Below are 18,758 nucleotides of genomic sequence, written 5' to 3'. Positions count from 1 at the left end.
GCACAATGTATTTTTATCAACTTTTAAAGTTTTTATATAAAAAGGAAACTAAAAAATAAATGACTTGCGTGTAACAAAAATAATTAAATAATTAGTGAAATTATAAATACAGTAATTTTTACAGAGTGTCTGCGAATACAAACCAAAACCTTAAGAGCGTAGTATTCCTTGAACATTTGTAAGTCAAAAATACATATCTGTACAGTTTTGCTCAAAACCTTATAAAAAAAAAAAAAAAATTACTGTACCTTTTCTTTATCTGCATAAAATTAAGATTTTTTCTATGCTTTTGACATACAAAAAACTTTCTGTTAGATATTCCAGAAACCTTATCACCTGAAAGTACGAAGGGGTAGTTTGCGTCAAGTCCGATAGTTCTGATTTTTTGCAGACTTGTTCATGATATTGGTTCAATGAATAATCCAAGTTTTTGACCTCGAGCGCCGAACGTAACTTTGTCAAAAAAACCCAGAAAATTTCAGCTTTTTTCAGATTTTGCCGATTATAACCCTAAAGGACTAGTTTTTGATGGTACCTTTTAGGATGTTTTTAAAATAGACTAAATTTGCTACCATATGAGATAAGAATTGTTTTCAGGGACCAAAAAGTTTTCGAGATAAAGCTTTTCAAATTTTATCATTTTTTCGAACTTCGCAATTTTTTGCACTTTTCTGTCGTTCTGCGGACTAATATAGTTAAAAAGAATATTCCTATTGAAATTTTCGATATGCTATGTATAAAAAATTTAAGAAGTGAAGCTGGACAATTAAATGTTATGCCAGTCCTAATTCAAAATTTCTATAGTTTAAGGTTTAAAAGTTCTGGGATATGTGAGTTATCGAAAATTCTCGATAACGCATGTATCTCACTGTCAGAAAAAATGCTACAGTTAAAACATTCTAAGCGTACTCATCATATGTTATGTTATAATCGTAACACTTAGAATGTTTTAAAACGAGCATTTTTTCTGACATTGAGTAAAAGAAATACAAAAGAGAAAGTGTAAAATTATATGTTACCACACCCCTAAATCTACTTGTTTTTGAGTCGAAATTTGTTTTTGAGTTTTCTTTACAAAGTAATTTTTTATAAATAAATGTTTAGTAAAAATTTAAAAAATAGGTTTTTTGTTGCAATATTTCTGTCCAGTATTTATCGATTTGTGGAGGTATGGAACGTAAAAATTAAATATCAATAAACAAATTAGGCTACATTTTCAAACAACTGGCAAATACGTGAGTAAAAAAATATCCGTGATTGTGGCCGCAGTAAAATATCCAAAAATATTCTTTCTTGAAGACAAATAATTGAAAACAAAAAATAAGCAATTGTTTATAACAATGAAGCCGTTTTGTAAATTAAAAAGTTTCCACTACTGACCTAAAACAAAACAAATCTGACCTAAAACAAAACAAATATAAATTTGTATTTTTTTATATATTTGAAAAAAACCAAAATTTTTGTCATAATGCCGTTATATGTATTGTTTGTGTACAAATAAATAGTACCTACTAGAATATTCCAAATACCAAAATTTTGACGTTAATAATAAATTATGAATGTAGTGTTTGTTTTCAATCATGACTTCTAAATAAATAAAAAAATGTCATTGAACTCGATATACATTGAATGCTTAATGTTATTAATTATTAATAATAATTATAAAAGTATAAATATATTAAACTACCGATTTTCCTTAATTTTATTAATTTAGTTTTTCAGCATTATATTACAGTAACTTTATACATTTCAGTATGCATCAAATCCGGTAGTTCTGATTTTTTGCAGACTTGTTTATGATGTTATTCCAATGAATAATCCAAGTTTGTGACCTCGATTATAACCCTAAAAGACTAGTTTTTTGAAATAACCTTTTCTGGAAGTTTTTAAAGTATACTAAATTTGCTACAATATGCGCCGAAAATGGACTCTGTAGACCCAATACTTTCCGAGATAAAGCCTTTCAAAATTTATCGACGTAAGTTTATAAATCAGAGCTAACGTCAAATCCGGTAGTTCTGATTTTTAGCATACTTGTTTATGATGTTGTCCTAATGAATAATCCAAGTTTGTGACCTCTAACGACGAACGCAACTTTGTCAAAAATTAAAAAACGCGAGAAAATTTCAGTTTTTTTTTCAGATTTTGGAAATTATAACCCTAAAGGGGTAGTTTTTGAAGTACCTTTTTAAAATGTTTTTAAAGTAGACTAAATTTGCTACAATATGAGACTAGAATCGTCAAGACCCAATAGTTTTAGAGAAAAAACTGTTAAAAACTGAAAATTCATCATTTTTTCTAACTTCGCAATTTTTTTGCTATATTTCTGATGCCAGTTGGCAATATTTTAGTAGTATTTCAACTCTAGCGGAAAGTAGTTCCACTTACTCCGACGTAGTCTAGCTAGTGTTGTTCAGGGTCAAAATTCATTCAAAACGACATAATATTGCGAAATAAGAAAAAATGATAAATTTTGAAAGAATTCTCGGAAACCATTGGGTCTACAGAGACGATTCTAGTCTCATTTTGAAAAGGTACTTCAAAAACTACTCGTTAGGGTTATAATTGTCAAAATCAGAAAAAAACCGAAATTTTCACGGATTTTTCGATTTTTGACAAGGTTGCGTTCGTCGTTAGAGGTCACAAACTTGGATTATTCATTGGAATAACATCATAAAAATTTTTTTGACAAATGGTAAAATTTTGAAACAGCTGATCAAATAAGGAGAGGCTAGTGATAACAATGGAAAAAAAAATTTTATAATTTTGTAACTGTAAACTTTTTAAGCACAATACAAGCGCCAGAAAACGGAGAGTAAAATCAACTTTACAATAGATATTTTTTTTGTTACACCTTGCACTTTTGTGGCAATAGTCGCAGAAACGAAGCAATGAAGAACGAAAAATTTTAACAGTAAGTCAGATTTAAATGGGATTTTCTACATTCGAGTCGAAAAAACAAATTCGAGTCCAAATGTTTACACAATTGAGTGTCTCAAAAAACATATTATATTGGTTTTCTCTTATCAAATTTTCATTTATACAAAAATTAAATTATTAAATAATGAATTATATGTTTTCTCTGTCCTTGAAAGTTAATACGTTTTTGTTTTCTTGGGAACGCAGGATACAAATAAAGTGTATTTTATTTTTTAATTTGTAATTTACAGTATTTTAAACTTTTCCTGTATATTTATTTATTTTATTTTGTGACCAAAGTGTAAACAATCTTTTTAGAGCCTTGAAAAAGATCCAATTGAGGTCGAAAGATTGGCAAATAAAAAATAAAAAAATAAAATACACTTTATTTGTATCCTGCATTCCCAAGAAAACAAAAACTTATTAAATAATTAGAATTTAAGTACGATTTCATCGACGAAAATTGACTTGTGTTATGTTAGATCGAATTAAACGAGGAGTTTGTGGGGTTAAACATAAATTGGTTGTAATGGTTCCGTATTGAACTAGGCAGGTGTTAACGATTTTTTATGATTGATTCATAGTTGTTTTATTAAAATATTTACTACAACTTTTAATATGACATAAGATGATCAATTTACATAAATAAAAAACCCGTTTTTTTAAATAAATTGTACTAACAAATATATTTTTGCTATAATATAATAAATTTATGTAAAAAAAAAGATGATAACATTTTCTTTTACGTATTTTTTCTTTATATACTTAATTTTACAATAAAATTTTAATGAAATCATTTTATTTTCAATTTCATAATAACAATATTGTGTTATAAATAAATATTGAATTGTAATTAGTTTATAATACCGGGGTCAAGTGCATACCTATCCTTAGCGTTAGAGTTAGTGCAAGTGCAATATATCTATATTAATCCTCTCCACTCCACTATATACGAAACAGTGCCTCTTTAAAAAGGTGTTTGTCTATATGACGATGGTGGAAACATTTTGCTATGAACTTTTCTATATAATCTAGTAATCCGAACATTCCAATAATCCAACACCCGAGCGATTCTTCCAGAGAAAACAAATCCAGACAATCCAACAAAAATGTGACGCATTGCTATGCGAAGAAACTTGTCCAAAAATTTGAAGAAACAGGTTCTTTTTGTAACAAAAAGAATACTCGGGCAAGTCATTTTGCAACATTTTTACTTACTGGGTTTGCTAACAGGCATAACTGTGGGTATTGGGGTGATCAAAATCCGTAACTGTTCCGCGAAGATCATACTCAGTTTCCTTATAAAATAAATGTATGTGCTGGCATTCTTGGAAACGAAATCATTTGTCCCATTTTTATTGAAGAGAACTTGAATAGAGAATTGTTCCTTGATATGTTGGAAAATATAATAGATCCATTAACAGTAGAATCTTTGAAGAACCAAGTAGATGAAGTTTAAACATGGTACTCAATGAGGAAATATTTTCAATGAGATGGAGATCCTCCACACAACGCTGTTTCTGGGATCTGGTTTGGCAGCAGGGGCGCTAGGGAATAACCTGCAAGATTCCTAGACTTAACACCTCTCGACTTTTTTCTCTGAGATCACTTGAAAACTTGAACCTGAAAACTAATGTTAACAAAACTTCTGCCGCCAGTATTGAAGAGCTCATGCACAGAAATATGCAATAATGTGGACAAATCATCACCAAAATATTCGTCAAAGTTCGCGACAAAAACCAATGGATCGATTTCATTTTCCTATCATGGTTGAATAGATAATTTGATGCCCTTTCAAACGAGGTATCACTATATCAAAGTCGCATTTAATTGTATAAATATTGACGAAGATATAGCATTTATTTAAACTTGTGCCCGTGAGTTATTTTTGTCACGGTAATCTAAAACTAACTGATGTTCGATACTTAAAAAAAATTAAAATCAAAATCAAGGTTAAAGGTGGCTTCGTCATACTTAATGACGTAGTGGTTATCCACACGCTTAAGGGAATTTTTTAAAACAAGTGGAGGGTTAAGGGTTATTTTTAATTATGAGAAATAATTATTTTATTGAAAAAAATAGTGCATTTTCAGTATCATAATTAACTAATTTCACGTGCTCATGAGTTTCCTATGGTAAATTATAAAAAAAAGTATTTCCCGCTTTTGTCCACGGTCTTACATACGTATGGATTAAGTATAGTCTCTGAAAATATTGAAGTTCAAACATTATTTTTCATTAATTTTATTGTTTTACTTCGCTGGGAAATTTCAACTTTAACAAAGATGTTAAATATTCAATGTAAAATTTTGTTGACGTCGTATTGGAGATGGAGATGGTGAGTCTCACATTAACATAATTTCGAGTAGATGATTAGCGTGAACAGAATATTATCTTATTTAACAACGATCTAAGAATAACGAAAAAAACAAAGTCATACGATTGATGTTTTCTAATAAGTATATTCTGAAAGGAGATAGTGCCCTAATGAAAGAATATGTTTTTAGAAAAAAAAAATGTAATTAATACTTGTAGAAAGCCAAACTTTCAACAAACAAAATATCAATCAAAACAAACGCACTTCCTCTCTGTCGAACTTCTCAGAGAATCAACTTTTACTAATCCATAGCAGACATAGTCAACTCTTCCTAGCAAAAGTGTGTTTACTTATTTTGAATCAACTATTACTGATGTTTTTAGTAAGAGTCTAGGAAGAGTCAACTATTACTAACAATCAACTTTTCCTTTAACATATACAATACATTATAGTTTAAAACATGATAATTTACTAACAAAAACTAATCGTTTTATCATGCTTGATTTTAGTATAAGATAATAGTTGTTCATATGCTTTTTGTTTCCATATATTTATTATTTTAGTACACAACAAAAGACTATACCGCATTATATAGGCTTTTTGTTTTGCATCTCGCTTATCTTTTGAGCCATTGAACGAAGTTAAATACGAGAAGGTATAACATCTTAGTCTTATAGTCTAAAGGGCTTAAATTTTGTAGATACCAGCTTGTAAGTGGATGTGATATGATGATTGAGAGAGGAGACTTTCAGTGAGTTTATATACTGTATCAAATGTACTTATTACATGTATTAGTAAGTATAAGTATATGTATTAGACAAGGACACAGGGTAACTTACTGGCAGTCTCCTCTCGTGCTTCGAATATCGCATCCACTTACAGGCTAGCGTTCTTTATCACAAGGAGTCGGTGGCACTACTCTTTAATAAATCAAATTCGATAACCAGGCACTGGCTTTCAAAATATTTGTTTTCTACCCTGGGTCTGCTGTACTAACTACCAATGATCTTAGAACTCCAGCGTTAACTACAGAACCCTATAATAAAACTGAGATTTGTGTTTATTTTCTTATAATATTTATATAGTATTTCAGGAAGTAAGTTTTAATGATGTGATATGATAATTTTTGCAATATATATATATATTAATGGAATACCCTAGCTGAAATACTTTTTACGTAATCACACAGGAGTGTAATAATAATAATAATATTTGCATAACTTCTTGTTTATAATAAAAATCATTACAACTTCTATCGCCATTTTGATTTTTTCCTTTCTTGAAAAACTTTTTGTTGTTGTTTGAAAGTAGCTCGGTTGTCACGTGACTAGCCAACTAGACAATTTGTATGACGTAAATGTAAGAAAATGCTCTAAAATATCGTAAACTAGGCAATTTGTATGACGTAAATGTAAAAAAATGCTCTAAAAATATCGAAAAAGCGTCAAAAACCAAATTTTTTGTTTGTTTTCATTATGGAAAGCGCCGTAAGGAAATGCTTTTTTTGCATAAACAAAATCTCTAATAAATTTTTTTCATGATTAAATTTTTTTGAAGGTCATTCACCAATTAATTTTTGTACAATTAATCTTATTCTATAAGATACTATGTTAAAAATCACAATTTTAAAATAAAATAATTCAAAATTTTGCCCGCACGAGGCTCCAAAACTGTGCATATTGTGATGAAGGGACTTTGAACTATCATTTACCACAAAGAAATGAACATTCATCTTACTTACTGAAACAGCCGAACCACTTTTACTAAATGATTTTTGATCAATAATTTATACACGGTGGTCCAAGTTATAACATCAACATACTAACGTTACCTACTATTTGCTGAGGGCCTGCTATTATAGCTTAAACCACACTGTATACGTAAAGTCCATTAAAAAAATTTCCATTTTACAGTAAAATTTCGTAATTGTAAAAATTTTTTAAAATCCAATTTTGGTCGAAAACCACAATCTTTTTAAATATTTAATTGTGATTTCTTAACATGCTTAAGAAGAATTTCTTAAAATTTTAAATTTTTATTTGTAAATGGTATTTTTTTTCTGTAAAGCCTCAACAACCTTAATATAATAAAACCGGTTAAAAAACTGTCTTCTGAAATAAAGTATCGTTTTCGGGCATCATTTTGAATTTAAAACGGTAATATTTTCGGTTACGGTTACTCAAATAAAACGATTGTAACCGAATTACATACGGTTTAGGTTTCGGTTTGGTTTTTTAATCGGTTTTGGTTCGGTTAGATATCATGAATTAATGATATCTGTTGATCTTATAGTTAAGAATCTAAATTTTTAGTACAGATGAGGTATTTTTGTATAATGGTTGATCAAGTGGGCAATACACTTCATAAAGATCAAAACCATATTTCTAGAACAGTCCTTGTGGTGTGGCTCTAGAAAAAAGACCGTTCGAAGAATTCTAATAGACGAGATAAAATCTATTAGCTTCATTTTGAATGTAGTAAAATCAATTGCAACATATAAAATATCATGACGTTATATGGTAGATGGTAGAGATCCTAAACTCCGGATAGAATTACAGATTTTTATATAATCTTGTAGGTATATATGGCGTAAAACTCGTAAAGGATCAATTATTTATAACAATACAAAAAATATTTGCGAAAAAAACTCATTCAAATGCAAAATTAAACAAAGTTTACTCACAATGTCAATATTATGAAAAAAAATTGGTCAACAATATGCGATTATTATTTACAATATATTAGAGTGTAGTTGTAGTAAGTGGAATCAAAATTTACATATATATGTGTTTTTTGAAAACCATACTTAAAAATATCACAATGGAAATTGTCTCTGTTTATAACACTAAGTATATATTTTGTTGAGAAAAACGTGTGAACCATCGTGCATGATATATGAACCATCAAAATCATAATGAACCATGATTCACACTCTAATGTACCAAGAATCACTTCCCCCGATTGTACTTAAACTGCTCTTTTCAACATGTAATCGTTAAAGTTCCCTCATTAGGGCAACAGTTTCAGCAAAATAGAATGTATTTGATTGAAACATTTTATTCTACTTTTATTTTATTATTTTTGTTATTACAAGGAGGATATGATAAACGAAAACGCCCGTAAAACATCGCGGAACATATATTAATAATAGGCTTTTGTATTATTAACATTTCTACTTCACAAATACTATGCCTAAATAACGTTTTTAATCTGTGAATTTTTTTTATATATTTTATGCATTTTAATTAACTTATACATATAAAACTATATACAGACATATAGCTTTATGAATATTTAATTATGCATAGCTTTTAAAAAAGTTTTCTTGGTGCAGATCAATATTATTTGTTTATGAAAAAGAATTGAATTAATAAATAAAATACCAAAATGATCATTATTTTTAATACCTTGTATATATGAAATATATATTAAGGTATACTAATTTTAGTCCCAAGTTTGTAATGCTTAAAAATAGTGCTGATACGATATAAATTGTGGTTTTGGTGTTCCGTCCGTCCGTCGACACGATAATTCAAAGAAGAAAAGGGATATCAAGATTAAATTGTTATATCGTAATCAGGTTGTTTATTCGTAATCAAAACTCAGTTTGAGTTCCTAAATGAGCAACATAGGTCAACCCTATAGCTATTCGAAACACTAAAAAATTGTAAGCCAACACAGGCAAAGGGTTACCTACATACCTACCTACATAACTTTCATCTGCTAGGTATATATTTGTTTAGTATATTGTAAAAGTTTGAAATTCTGACTTCTGAGTGCTTTTATTGGTCTTATATGTAAAAGACACGATTCGCATGCAGTATATTTTTACCAATGTAGTATCACTACTATTTTCTTGGACAATTATCGCTTCAATGAAACATCGCTAATTGCCCTTTGTGTGCGATTTTACCTCTCAAAATTTGCAAGCAGCAAATTTGGCACAAGTAATGAGCAATGAACTATTTGTGGCATAGAAAACTTGCATGAGATTAATTTTTATATTTAAATTAGGAGTTATAGCAAATGAAATTGTTTTTATCTACTTGTTTTGCAATAGAAAATCTCAACTTTGGGAGTAAACTTTTTGTTCTTAGTTACTTAAATGTTGTTAAATTATTACAATAATTAATTTATAATTTATTACTTTTTAATATTAAATAATAAAAATGAACTAAAAACTGAATTCATGTCAGATAGTTGTGTAATTTCAGTTCTATGTCATTGTCAAATAAAATATACTAATTAATTTAAGTTTGGATATTTAACACCAGGGCTTAAACTGTATTTTCATAATATATCGATAAATGAGTGACATACTTCTCAGTTATTGGTGAAATATATTTTATACTAAAAAAAAAAAATATGAATTTATTATGATTAAAGTTTAGAAAGTATTTTTGGGCTAGCCATGATTTTATACATAAAATTCTGCACCAATGAATTAAGAATCAAACAGATAAAATGATTCTACAATTTATAGGGTGCCACAAATACTTACGGTCTTGCAGTCTTACAGAGTTGGGTCTTGGTCTTGATTTTCATTCTTAAAGATAGGGTCTTGGTATTGACTTTGTCGAAGTAGTATTCTATTGGTCTTGCAAAGTTTTCAGGACCAAAACCAATGTTGGGTCTTGGTCTTGACCTTAATTCATATAGATAGAGAGTTGGTATTGATATTGTCTTGATATTGGTTTTGGAAAAAGTTGCAAGATCTAATCAATACAAGATCAATACCAATTCTTTATCTTTATGAATTAAGATCAAGACCAAGATTCAACCCTACAAGTCTAAAAGACCGAGGCTAAATTTGCTCATCACTAAAACACGATAAGTTTACGTAATTATTTGTGGCACCTTATTAAGATCTATATGTATTAAGATCAAGATCAAGACCCAATTCTGCAAGAGTAATACCGAACTCTGCAAGACCAAGACTCATCAAAAGAATTTAACCAAACAGATAATTGATTAATTTTGTAGATTATTAAAAGTATAAGACTCCAAAAATTCTGAAATTATCCAATAAGACTCAATTGAAATTTCTTTTTGGGTGGATTTTCGCGCGCTCTCATAGCAATTAACAATCAAACACTTAAAATGCAATTAGGCCAAAAATTTTTGCAAGATGTTGTTGAGTAAGCTTTACGATACAAATAAAAATATTATACATATTAAAAATCTGATTTTATATATAAAAAATCTGAAATTGCGTTTAATTTTTAGCGAACCACTCTATAAATATTAACACATAGTAAAATAATTAAATATTATGTAAAAATAACCAATAACTTTTGTTACATGAAAAACTTTAAAAGGAAGGACTTAATGGCATAAATTATTTATGATTTATGAAATATTCAAACGACTCGACACCCGCGAGTACGAATGTTTTAAATCTTCAAATTGTGCGATACCTACCCGGAGATGAAACTTGGTAGAGATTCAAACGTTGGTATCCACAGAAGAAATTAAAAACTGGATCATTATTTGTTCAAGTTTGGGTGGAGATTTGGACGTGAACCGATGTTTTCAACGTGGTATGTATGTCAAATGTCGCTTCCGGTGTGACGATTCAAACCATGGTGGCCACCAGACTAGAATTCTTACCCCTACGAAACAACTATTATAATGACATCGTTCAACGAATGTTTTAGTTTATCACTTCAAAAATGTTTTAGTTTATCATAATGAAACTACAAACGAAGGCTGTTCCTGTTGGAATTACTTTTGAGAAAGCTAGGAACTGTAGATTAATAGTTTTATGTTTGGGTTTTAGACAGTTTCCAGTAAAGTATTTTAGTCTCAAGCAGCCAATCAAAATAATGGTTTTTCCAAAATCAAAGAGCTTAAAAGCTGAGAAGTGTGAAAAATATTTTTAACAGGTTGAAAAAGAAAGTTGCAGTGCTTTTTTGCGTTTGTATTTTTGTCTGGGGTCATATTTTCAGAAATGACAAAGCCTATTTTATATGATTCTTACATTTGGGTAATCTATAAAGGTCTAAACAACTTTTAAGTTCTACTATATTTAATTAATTTTTTCATCACTAAAAATCAAAAATAATAAAGTCATTTCAATTTCGACGCTTACCGTTTGAAGACAATCGTAATGTATAGCCAGGAATCGATTAATCAGTAGCGACCTTAAAAAGTAATTTTTCACAAGGAAATATTAATTGAAGTATTTAATTTAAAAAATTTTAATAACTAAAATTTTTTGTCAATAAAATTAATAAAATAAATTTCCAAAAACATAAATTATTACTTTTAAAGATCAGTATCGATTCTGAACAGGTAACCTCACACGTTGCAATATGCATATACTAGTATAAGAAGCAGATTGTAAAATTTAATCTTGAAGGTCATTGACAATTATATAATAACACAAAAGACAAGTTTATTTTGCAGAAAAAAAAAATTGGGAAATCAAAAGTTAAATTGATTATTCTTTAAGTAAGTATTGCCGAAAATGTGGGCTGAGGAATACTGGATTCACAAAAAATATTTAACTTTCGTGACTTAATTAAAGTTATTATTAAAATAAAATAACGATAAAAAAAATTATACAATCAAAACAAACCTAATGAATTTAGTCAATGATAATGATACAGAAAACGAACAAAATTTAAAAATCCGACTGCGTTGATAACTAAAAAGAATAAAACAAGTCCAGTAGTTTACATAGCGACTTTAACTGTAGGGATCCATTTTTATTTGGAAGATTTGAGCCCGTCTCGATTTATAATGGGTCTCGACTGTTGAATTCGCTATGTAAACTAATGAACTTGTTTTTTTCTTTTCAGGTTTTTCACTTTTCTTGGGGACTTGCGATTAAATTTAATACACTCATAGGGCATAGGGTATACATATGTTATTTTTTTAAATCAAATAAATACAAAGGTAATTAATTTAATTTATTCAATTTTAAATTATTTTTCAAATATTATGCAATGATTTTTGTTATAGGTAAATGTCATTTTCCGATGAAGTACATCTGTCTAAAAATGTCACAATACTTTTGGAGGCTAAACTAATTATGTTTATGGTACTGTATTGAGTACACGGTATGAAATGCATGGCGTTTACTACAATGCTGGCATAGTATAGAGACAGATAGTATCTATGTTTGCATAAGTAATATTACAATATTGGGTAGGGGTATCCACTAGAAGTATTATGCGTATGGCCAGACGCCCATACTGCATTGACTCGCCCGACATTGTTACACTATCCTAACTATTGCTAATGTTACAATACCCTCAAAACAGTAATTAGTATTGCGTTCACACTGGTATTGACATACTGATATCCACAAAAAAATTCTTATCGTAAAATTTTTTGTGGGTACCATAATTGTCCAGATGTAATAATTTTCAAGGGAACCATTTTCTCTTAAGTAAATGGCGCTATTGCTTTTGTCTGGTTTGATAAATACTGGCGTATAATCTTCTTCCGACACGCTTTTACGAAGAATGAATATTTAACAAAAAATAAAACAAAATAAAAAAAAGTACATACAATATTTAAATAAATGTTGATGCTGTATACAATTTGGAAACGTTTTAAAAACACAATAACCGTAAAAAATTTATGAATATTAATTATGTGAAAATAATGAATTATTATTCTTATTGATTCTTATTGTTCACTATTAGGTAACAAACGAGGTTCAATTAAAAATGACCAACAATGAGTTTTCAATTTTGTTACACTTCATTATATTTTAAGGAAATTATAACGTATAACATTATTATTCAGGTATATACAGTTTGTTTATATATAGAGACTGATTTAAATCTGGTGTCATTAAAACATTACCAAACGTGCCGATAAACATGAGCCTGAAAACAACCCACTTCGGAGCTATATCCGTTATAAGTTTTCTATACCATTGCGTTTTTGTGATGAATCCAATGGGTTTGCGAAAAAATATTTGGCTAAAAGATGTTGGCATTTATAAGAAACATTCTTGCCTTGTCAAACTTTTAATCCCTATTAGCATTTATAGATTTATGATCTTGATTGATAACATGTGAAAAATAATGGTAGGTCCACACCATACCCTCTTCACACAGACTTCTATAGAATTATGTCTGCGCAACAAATCAGTGCAAATAAAGGTCGGTATGAATGATGGTAATTTATCTCAGGTCTCAGTTAAAAAAGTCTGAGCACGGAAGTTGGAAGTATTCCCATACTAATGATAAGTCTGTCTGCACATACATTTCGTCATCATATGTACATGAACATTTTTACTCAGACTTTCAGCTGTAGAGATATCTACAAACATCTGTATCGTGTAGACCCACCATAAGAACTACTTACATTTTTCATATGGTAACTGCATGCCGTTTATTGATAATTCGCTTGGATTATAATGATAACAAAATTTTTGTTAAATTAATTTGAATATTGCAATTTGCAATTATGAAAATTTTCAAAAAAAAAACAAGTCTGCCTGCATTAAAAAATTACTTAGTCATTGTTATGAAATTGTAATATTTAAACTATTATGAAATAATTTCAAATTATACTCGACGTCAAAATTAACAAAATAAAAATGTTTATCCAAATTTTCATTCATCTTTAAACAACCGTGACTTACGTGTAATAAACTTATAGTTTAAGAAATACATATAAATAATTTTTACAAACTAATCGTATAAATAATTTTTACTCTCATTTTAGCGCATGAAATCTCTACTTTTAGGAGGATTAATAATAATTTCTACTTATTTTCTTCCCTTTTATGTCTCCAAAACTTTTCACAATTTAACGCTTTGCACGAGGTGCGATATTTATCGAAATTTTCAACAAAATTTTCGAATAATATGAACTTGTCTGTTCAAGTAGATAAAGTTAAGGCAAGTAACAATTTTTTTGAAAGTATATTAAAATAAAATTAAAATAAAGGCTTGAAATAAAGAGTAAACTGAATTCTTTTAAAGAAGAAAATTGAAGAAGATTATTTTCGCAGGCTATGCTAACACTGGCGGTAATAGGCAACTCCAGCCATCCTAATCTTGCCTACGAAAAAAAATATTATTTCTTACTAATATAACAGATTCTTAGTTCAGAAATTGTTAAAAATCTCCGGTTTTCCCATATGCACTTGATTGAGCCTACAAGCACTTAGCTACCTACGGTGTGTTATATATTCGGTGTAATTTTGGCTTGTGAAAGAAATCATCCACAATTTTCTTTTTCAAATAACACTTCAATTTTCCTTATTCCACCAAAAAAACTTCATATAAACTTTTGGGAAAAGGGATATTTAAGAAAATTCTGGTGAAAATTACGAAAAAAATTCATTGTATTCTGTAAAAAACATTAAACTGTGAAAATATAAACGTATAAACGTCATTACTTTTAATAAGATAGCGAAATGGCAAAACTGGATATTCAAATGCTAATAATAATCTGTTCGTCGCCCTATTAGCTCAGTTGGTTAAGGCGTAACCAATTCCGTCCGCGGTATACTTAGGGTTGCGGATTCGATATGCATAAAGGAGGTGCACTCAGCCTCTGAAATTGAGGAGCTTGATAAATGAAGTTATCAGCGGAAAGGTGGTAAAACACATATATGGTATCAGAATGGGCTCTATAGCCTAAGTGTGTCTTTCGTGGACAACCAATATAACCTAACCTAACCTAATAATCTGTTCAAGGTTTAAAATAATTATACAAATTTTAAAATCCGATTAGATTTCGCTAAGATACAATTATTTGAAATCTAATAAAATTTTGATTTGTTGCGATAATTTTGTCATCGAGTGTATTATGTTTTTAACAAAAATACATAATTTCTATTGTTTTGACGACTTTTAAAATTTTTAAAAATACTCCTGTCCCCAAAGCATAAATAAATAAATTTGAAAATTATTCTTTTGTTTACGTTGAAGTGCATTCAACCTAACAGTTTTTAATGGGGCAATAGATAATGAAATTACTTATATATTGAATAATCATAAAACACGATATTTTAAATATTTATTATTTAACTATTATCTGAAAAAAGCGAATTATTGTATTGATGGTGGAATTGGAAACATATTAGGTCTAAAAAAGAAATTCGTTCAAGCCCAAATATAGTAGTCGTTAATGACATCGATGTTAAAAAGCGACTTTAAATAAATAAATAAAAATAATAATAAATAAAGCATTTAATCATTAAAAAATAAAATGTTTAAAATGCTATTTTGCAATCAGATTCAAATGATAAAAACCTTCTACATCGTTACCACCGTAGGGTCTTTTCATATGACATCGCAACACTAGTAATTATGAATCTGGCGTAATAACTTCTTTTTAATATGAAATGATAATTCTTACGTCATGCAGTGATTGATTGAATAAGTTTCTATAATTTTTAACACTGCACTGTATTGGCTTCATATGTATGTATCTATGTATCTATGTAACGGAATCTTTGATCGTGATTCGGATTCTCCAAACCTTCAGATTGAATTGAACTTCGAACATTTTAAAGACCGATGACAATACAATAACGTAATAATTCGTGGATATGGTCTGGTGCAACCTTTGAAGGTCCACACGAATAACTTTTGCAGATCATATTGCCGTTAATACGCTTCGATCGACAGCTCAAACAAGTCAACATCATTTTTTGTTCGTGCATATCGATTAGGAAATAATTAAAAAAAAAAAACGACAAGCTCAAAACGACTGAATCGAATGTTATGAAATTCCAGAAACACCCAAAAGTTTGCACTCCTTCCTTGAAGTATCGATTTTTATGTTTTTGTCGTTAAAACAATTCTTGGAGGGTGGAAGGAATGTTTTTTTTCGTTTAAAAAAACTGAAGGTGGTATTATGATTTTTTTGCTTGTTTCAACCTGGTCCTACGATGGTTCTTTGGTTAAGCCCAAAAATTCGTATTTCTTAGTTTAAAATTGTATTTTTTTTCTTTAATTCGTAACTTTGAAAATCTTGAATCTTAACGAATGCTTTAAAAAATCGTAATAAAAAAAAAATTGTGGGCGAAAAAGAGTGATCGAACAATGGTTAAGCATTTTAAATAAATAAGTTCAAAATATTGGATAATGAAAAACTACAATATTATTTTATGGTGGATTTCAAGTGTCAATTTTTATCGAACGGTGGATGGTCACACGTAAAATTATTTCATGGGGCTGTTAACTGCACAAACCTAAAAAAACTATGAATCTTAAATTTTTCGACTTCGTATTATATTACTCAACAATACTATATTGTTATTAATGTAAAAATATATATAGCAGTGAAATCTGTTGATAATACTTGCCAACGTGTATAGTTTTCTACACAGCTAGGTATATTTTTTATTAATCAATACTTAATATAGATGTCAGTGTTTTAAAAATTAATTTTGTTGAAACGAAAAAAAAAAACTAATAAAGAAAATATATCCACATAATATTTTTAGTCATATTTGTCGTGAAAAACTATATTTATGCACTGTTCGAAGGTTAACGTCGAGGGATGGGGTTATCGATCTACCTGATTAAAAAACCATTCATAAGGAATTTCGTAGATTTGACGTCATATATTTTGTTTGCCATAAAATACTCCATGCTAAAATCTGTTTTGCGACAAAAAATACAAACAAGTCTTTTATTAAAGGGCAAAAATCGTCGATATTTCCTATTAAGGTAGCACGAGCGATAAAACAAGTTTAGAATTTTGGTTGAAACTATTTGTACATTATTTTCAACTTTGATGATGAATTCTGTTATAACTTCATGAATGTAGACGAAAATGAGAATACAATTTCTCGATATCTGCCTTGGTTTTCAAAATATTGAAAGCTAAATAATTACACAAAATTTTCAATTTTCGATATTTTGAAAATTACTCCAGATATTGAAAAATTGTATTCTTACTTTTCTTGATTGTAGACAAAATGTCTACAACCAATTGCAATGGGTACATGAATAATACTACAACCAATAATATAAGATCATTGTTGACTCAAAATTATATTTTTCAGTTTTTTTAATTTCTGCATAATGTAAGTTTATCATTAATTATATTTGAAATCAATATAGTTGGAAGAGCTATAATTAAAAATCAATGATCGGGTCTTGGATCTTTATGCTAAACATTTCACAAGATAGATATAATGGTGGAAGCGGCGGGAAATTTGAGCAAATATTGTCTATAATTCCAAAATTCAAGGCTTTTTTTTTGCTTAACACGCTTTAAGTGTCCTTCGCTTAAATTGTGTTGCTGATTTAAATACCTACATTCATATTTAAATTTTGTTGCCACATTTAAATGAAAAATGATAACGTTTGAATGTCTAATTTTCAAATGGCTCGGCTTTTTTTTACTTAATCGAAAAGCTGTTGACATGGCCTCTAAAGTTTTTACTCACCACAATTTATTATTTTTTTGTTTTTAGTACATAAACAATAAAATCATTTAACTTATTTTACTTATTATTAAAGTAATTTTATTTATTTTTTTAGTGTGAAGTTTTAATGGAGTTGAAAAAAATGTATGGAATTAAATAAGATACGGAGACTACACAAAATAATTGACTTCACTTTTTTTTCTGTAAGTATATTTTCAATACATGAACGTATTGAGTACAGAGTGATTCAATTATGCGTTAACAAGCTTCAGGTATGAATTCCTTGCATCAAAGGAAGTAAATATGTTCATATGAGCATATGGTCTAAAACGTTTCATTTCCGTTACACTAAAATAACATAAAAAGGACTGATAAATATAAAATTGTAAAATTTTTGTTCTTAAAATTTATGGTCGTATATCTTGAGAATGAAAAGTCTTTGTTCTTATGTTTAGCAATTTATTTAGCTATTACCATATTTTCGTTTTAAAATTTTATCACTTTGTATCTAGAAAAAAAAAACGTTCTAGACATCTAGACCATTTGATCAAATCAACTTCTTTGGATGCAAGGAATCCTTGATTGAAGTATGTCAACGCATTATTGAATCAGTCTGTATATGTAAGTATGATATTATGATCATTTGATTCACACCAAAATAAAAACATAAATTGGTGTGATCTCCACAAAACCTCTATATACTTATAACGTTTACGTAAGCCACTTATTCATTTGAGGTGGAACACTTTCTGTGCTCTATCTGAATCGCTTAGAAAACATTCGCAAACTTGAATTCGCATATGTGTTGAAATTCTATTTTATCGTAATAATTGTTGACATAAATAAATTCTGAAAGTCAACTTTGAGACTCGGTATTAATCAAACAATCGTTATCTTAACATTTTAAATATGTAGTTGATAATTTATTTCGTTTAATATTTCAAAAAAATTAATTAATCAGCTTTTAATGCGGCCTAATGTATTTAGTAGAGTCCTTGATAACACTAAAGTCTTTATACAAAGCTGTAAAATCAAAATTTGTAATTAATTTGAAAGTGACTTTGACTACACCTGTAATACCTATTCCTATGTCCATGCTACACTTGAAATGTTGACTATATTTTGGGAGTAAAATTAAAGAACTTTTAAAAGTACAAAAAAATGAGT

This window comes from Chrysoperla carnea, chromosome 4 (genome assembly GCF_905475395.1).
Source record: "Chrysoperla carnea chromosome 4, inChrCarn1.1, whole genome shotgun sequence".
Classification (NCBI taxonomy): Eukaryota; Metazoa; Arthropoda; class Insecta; order Neuroptera; family Chrysopidae; genus Chrysoperla; species Chrysoperla carnea.
Note: the sequence above shows the minus strand (reverse complement) of the source record.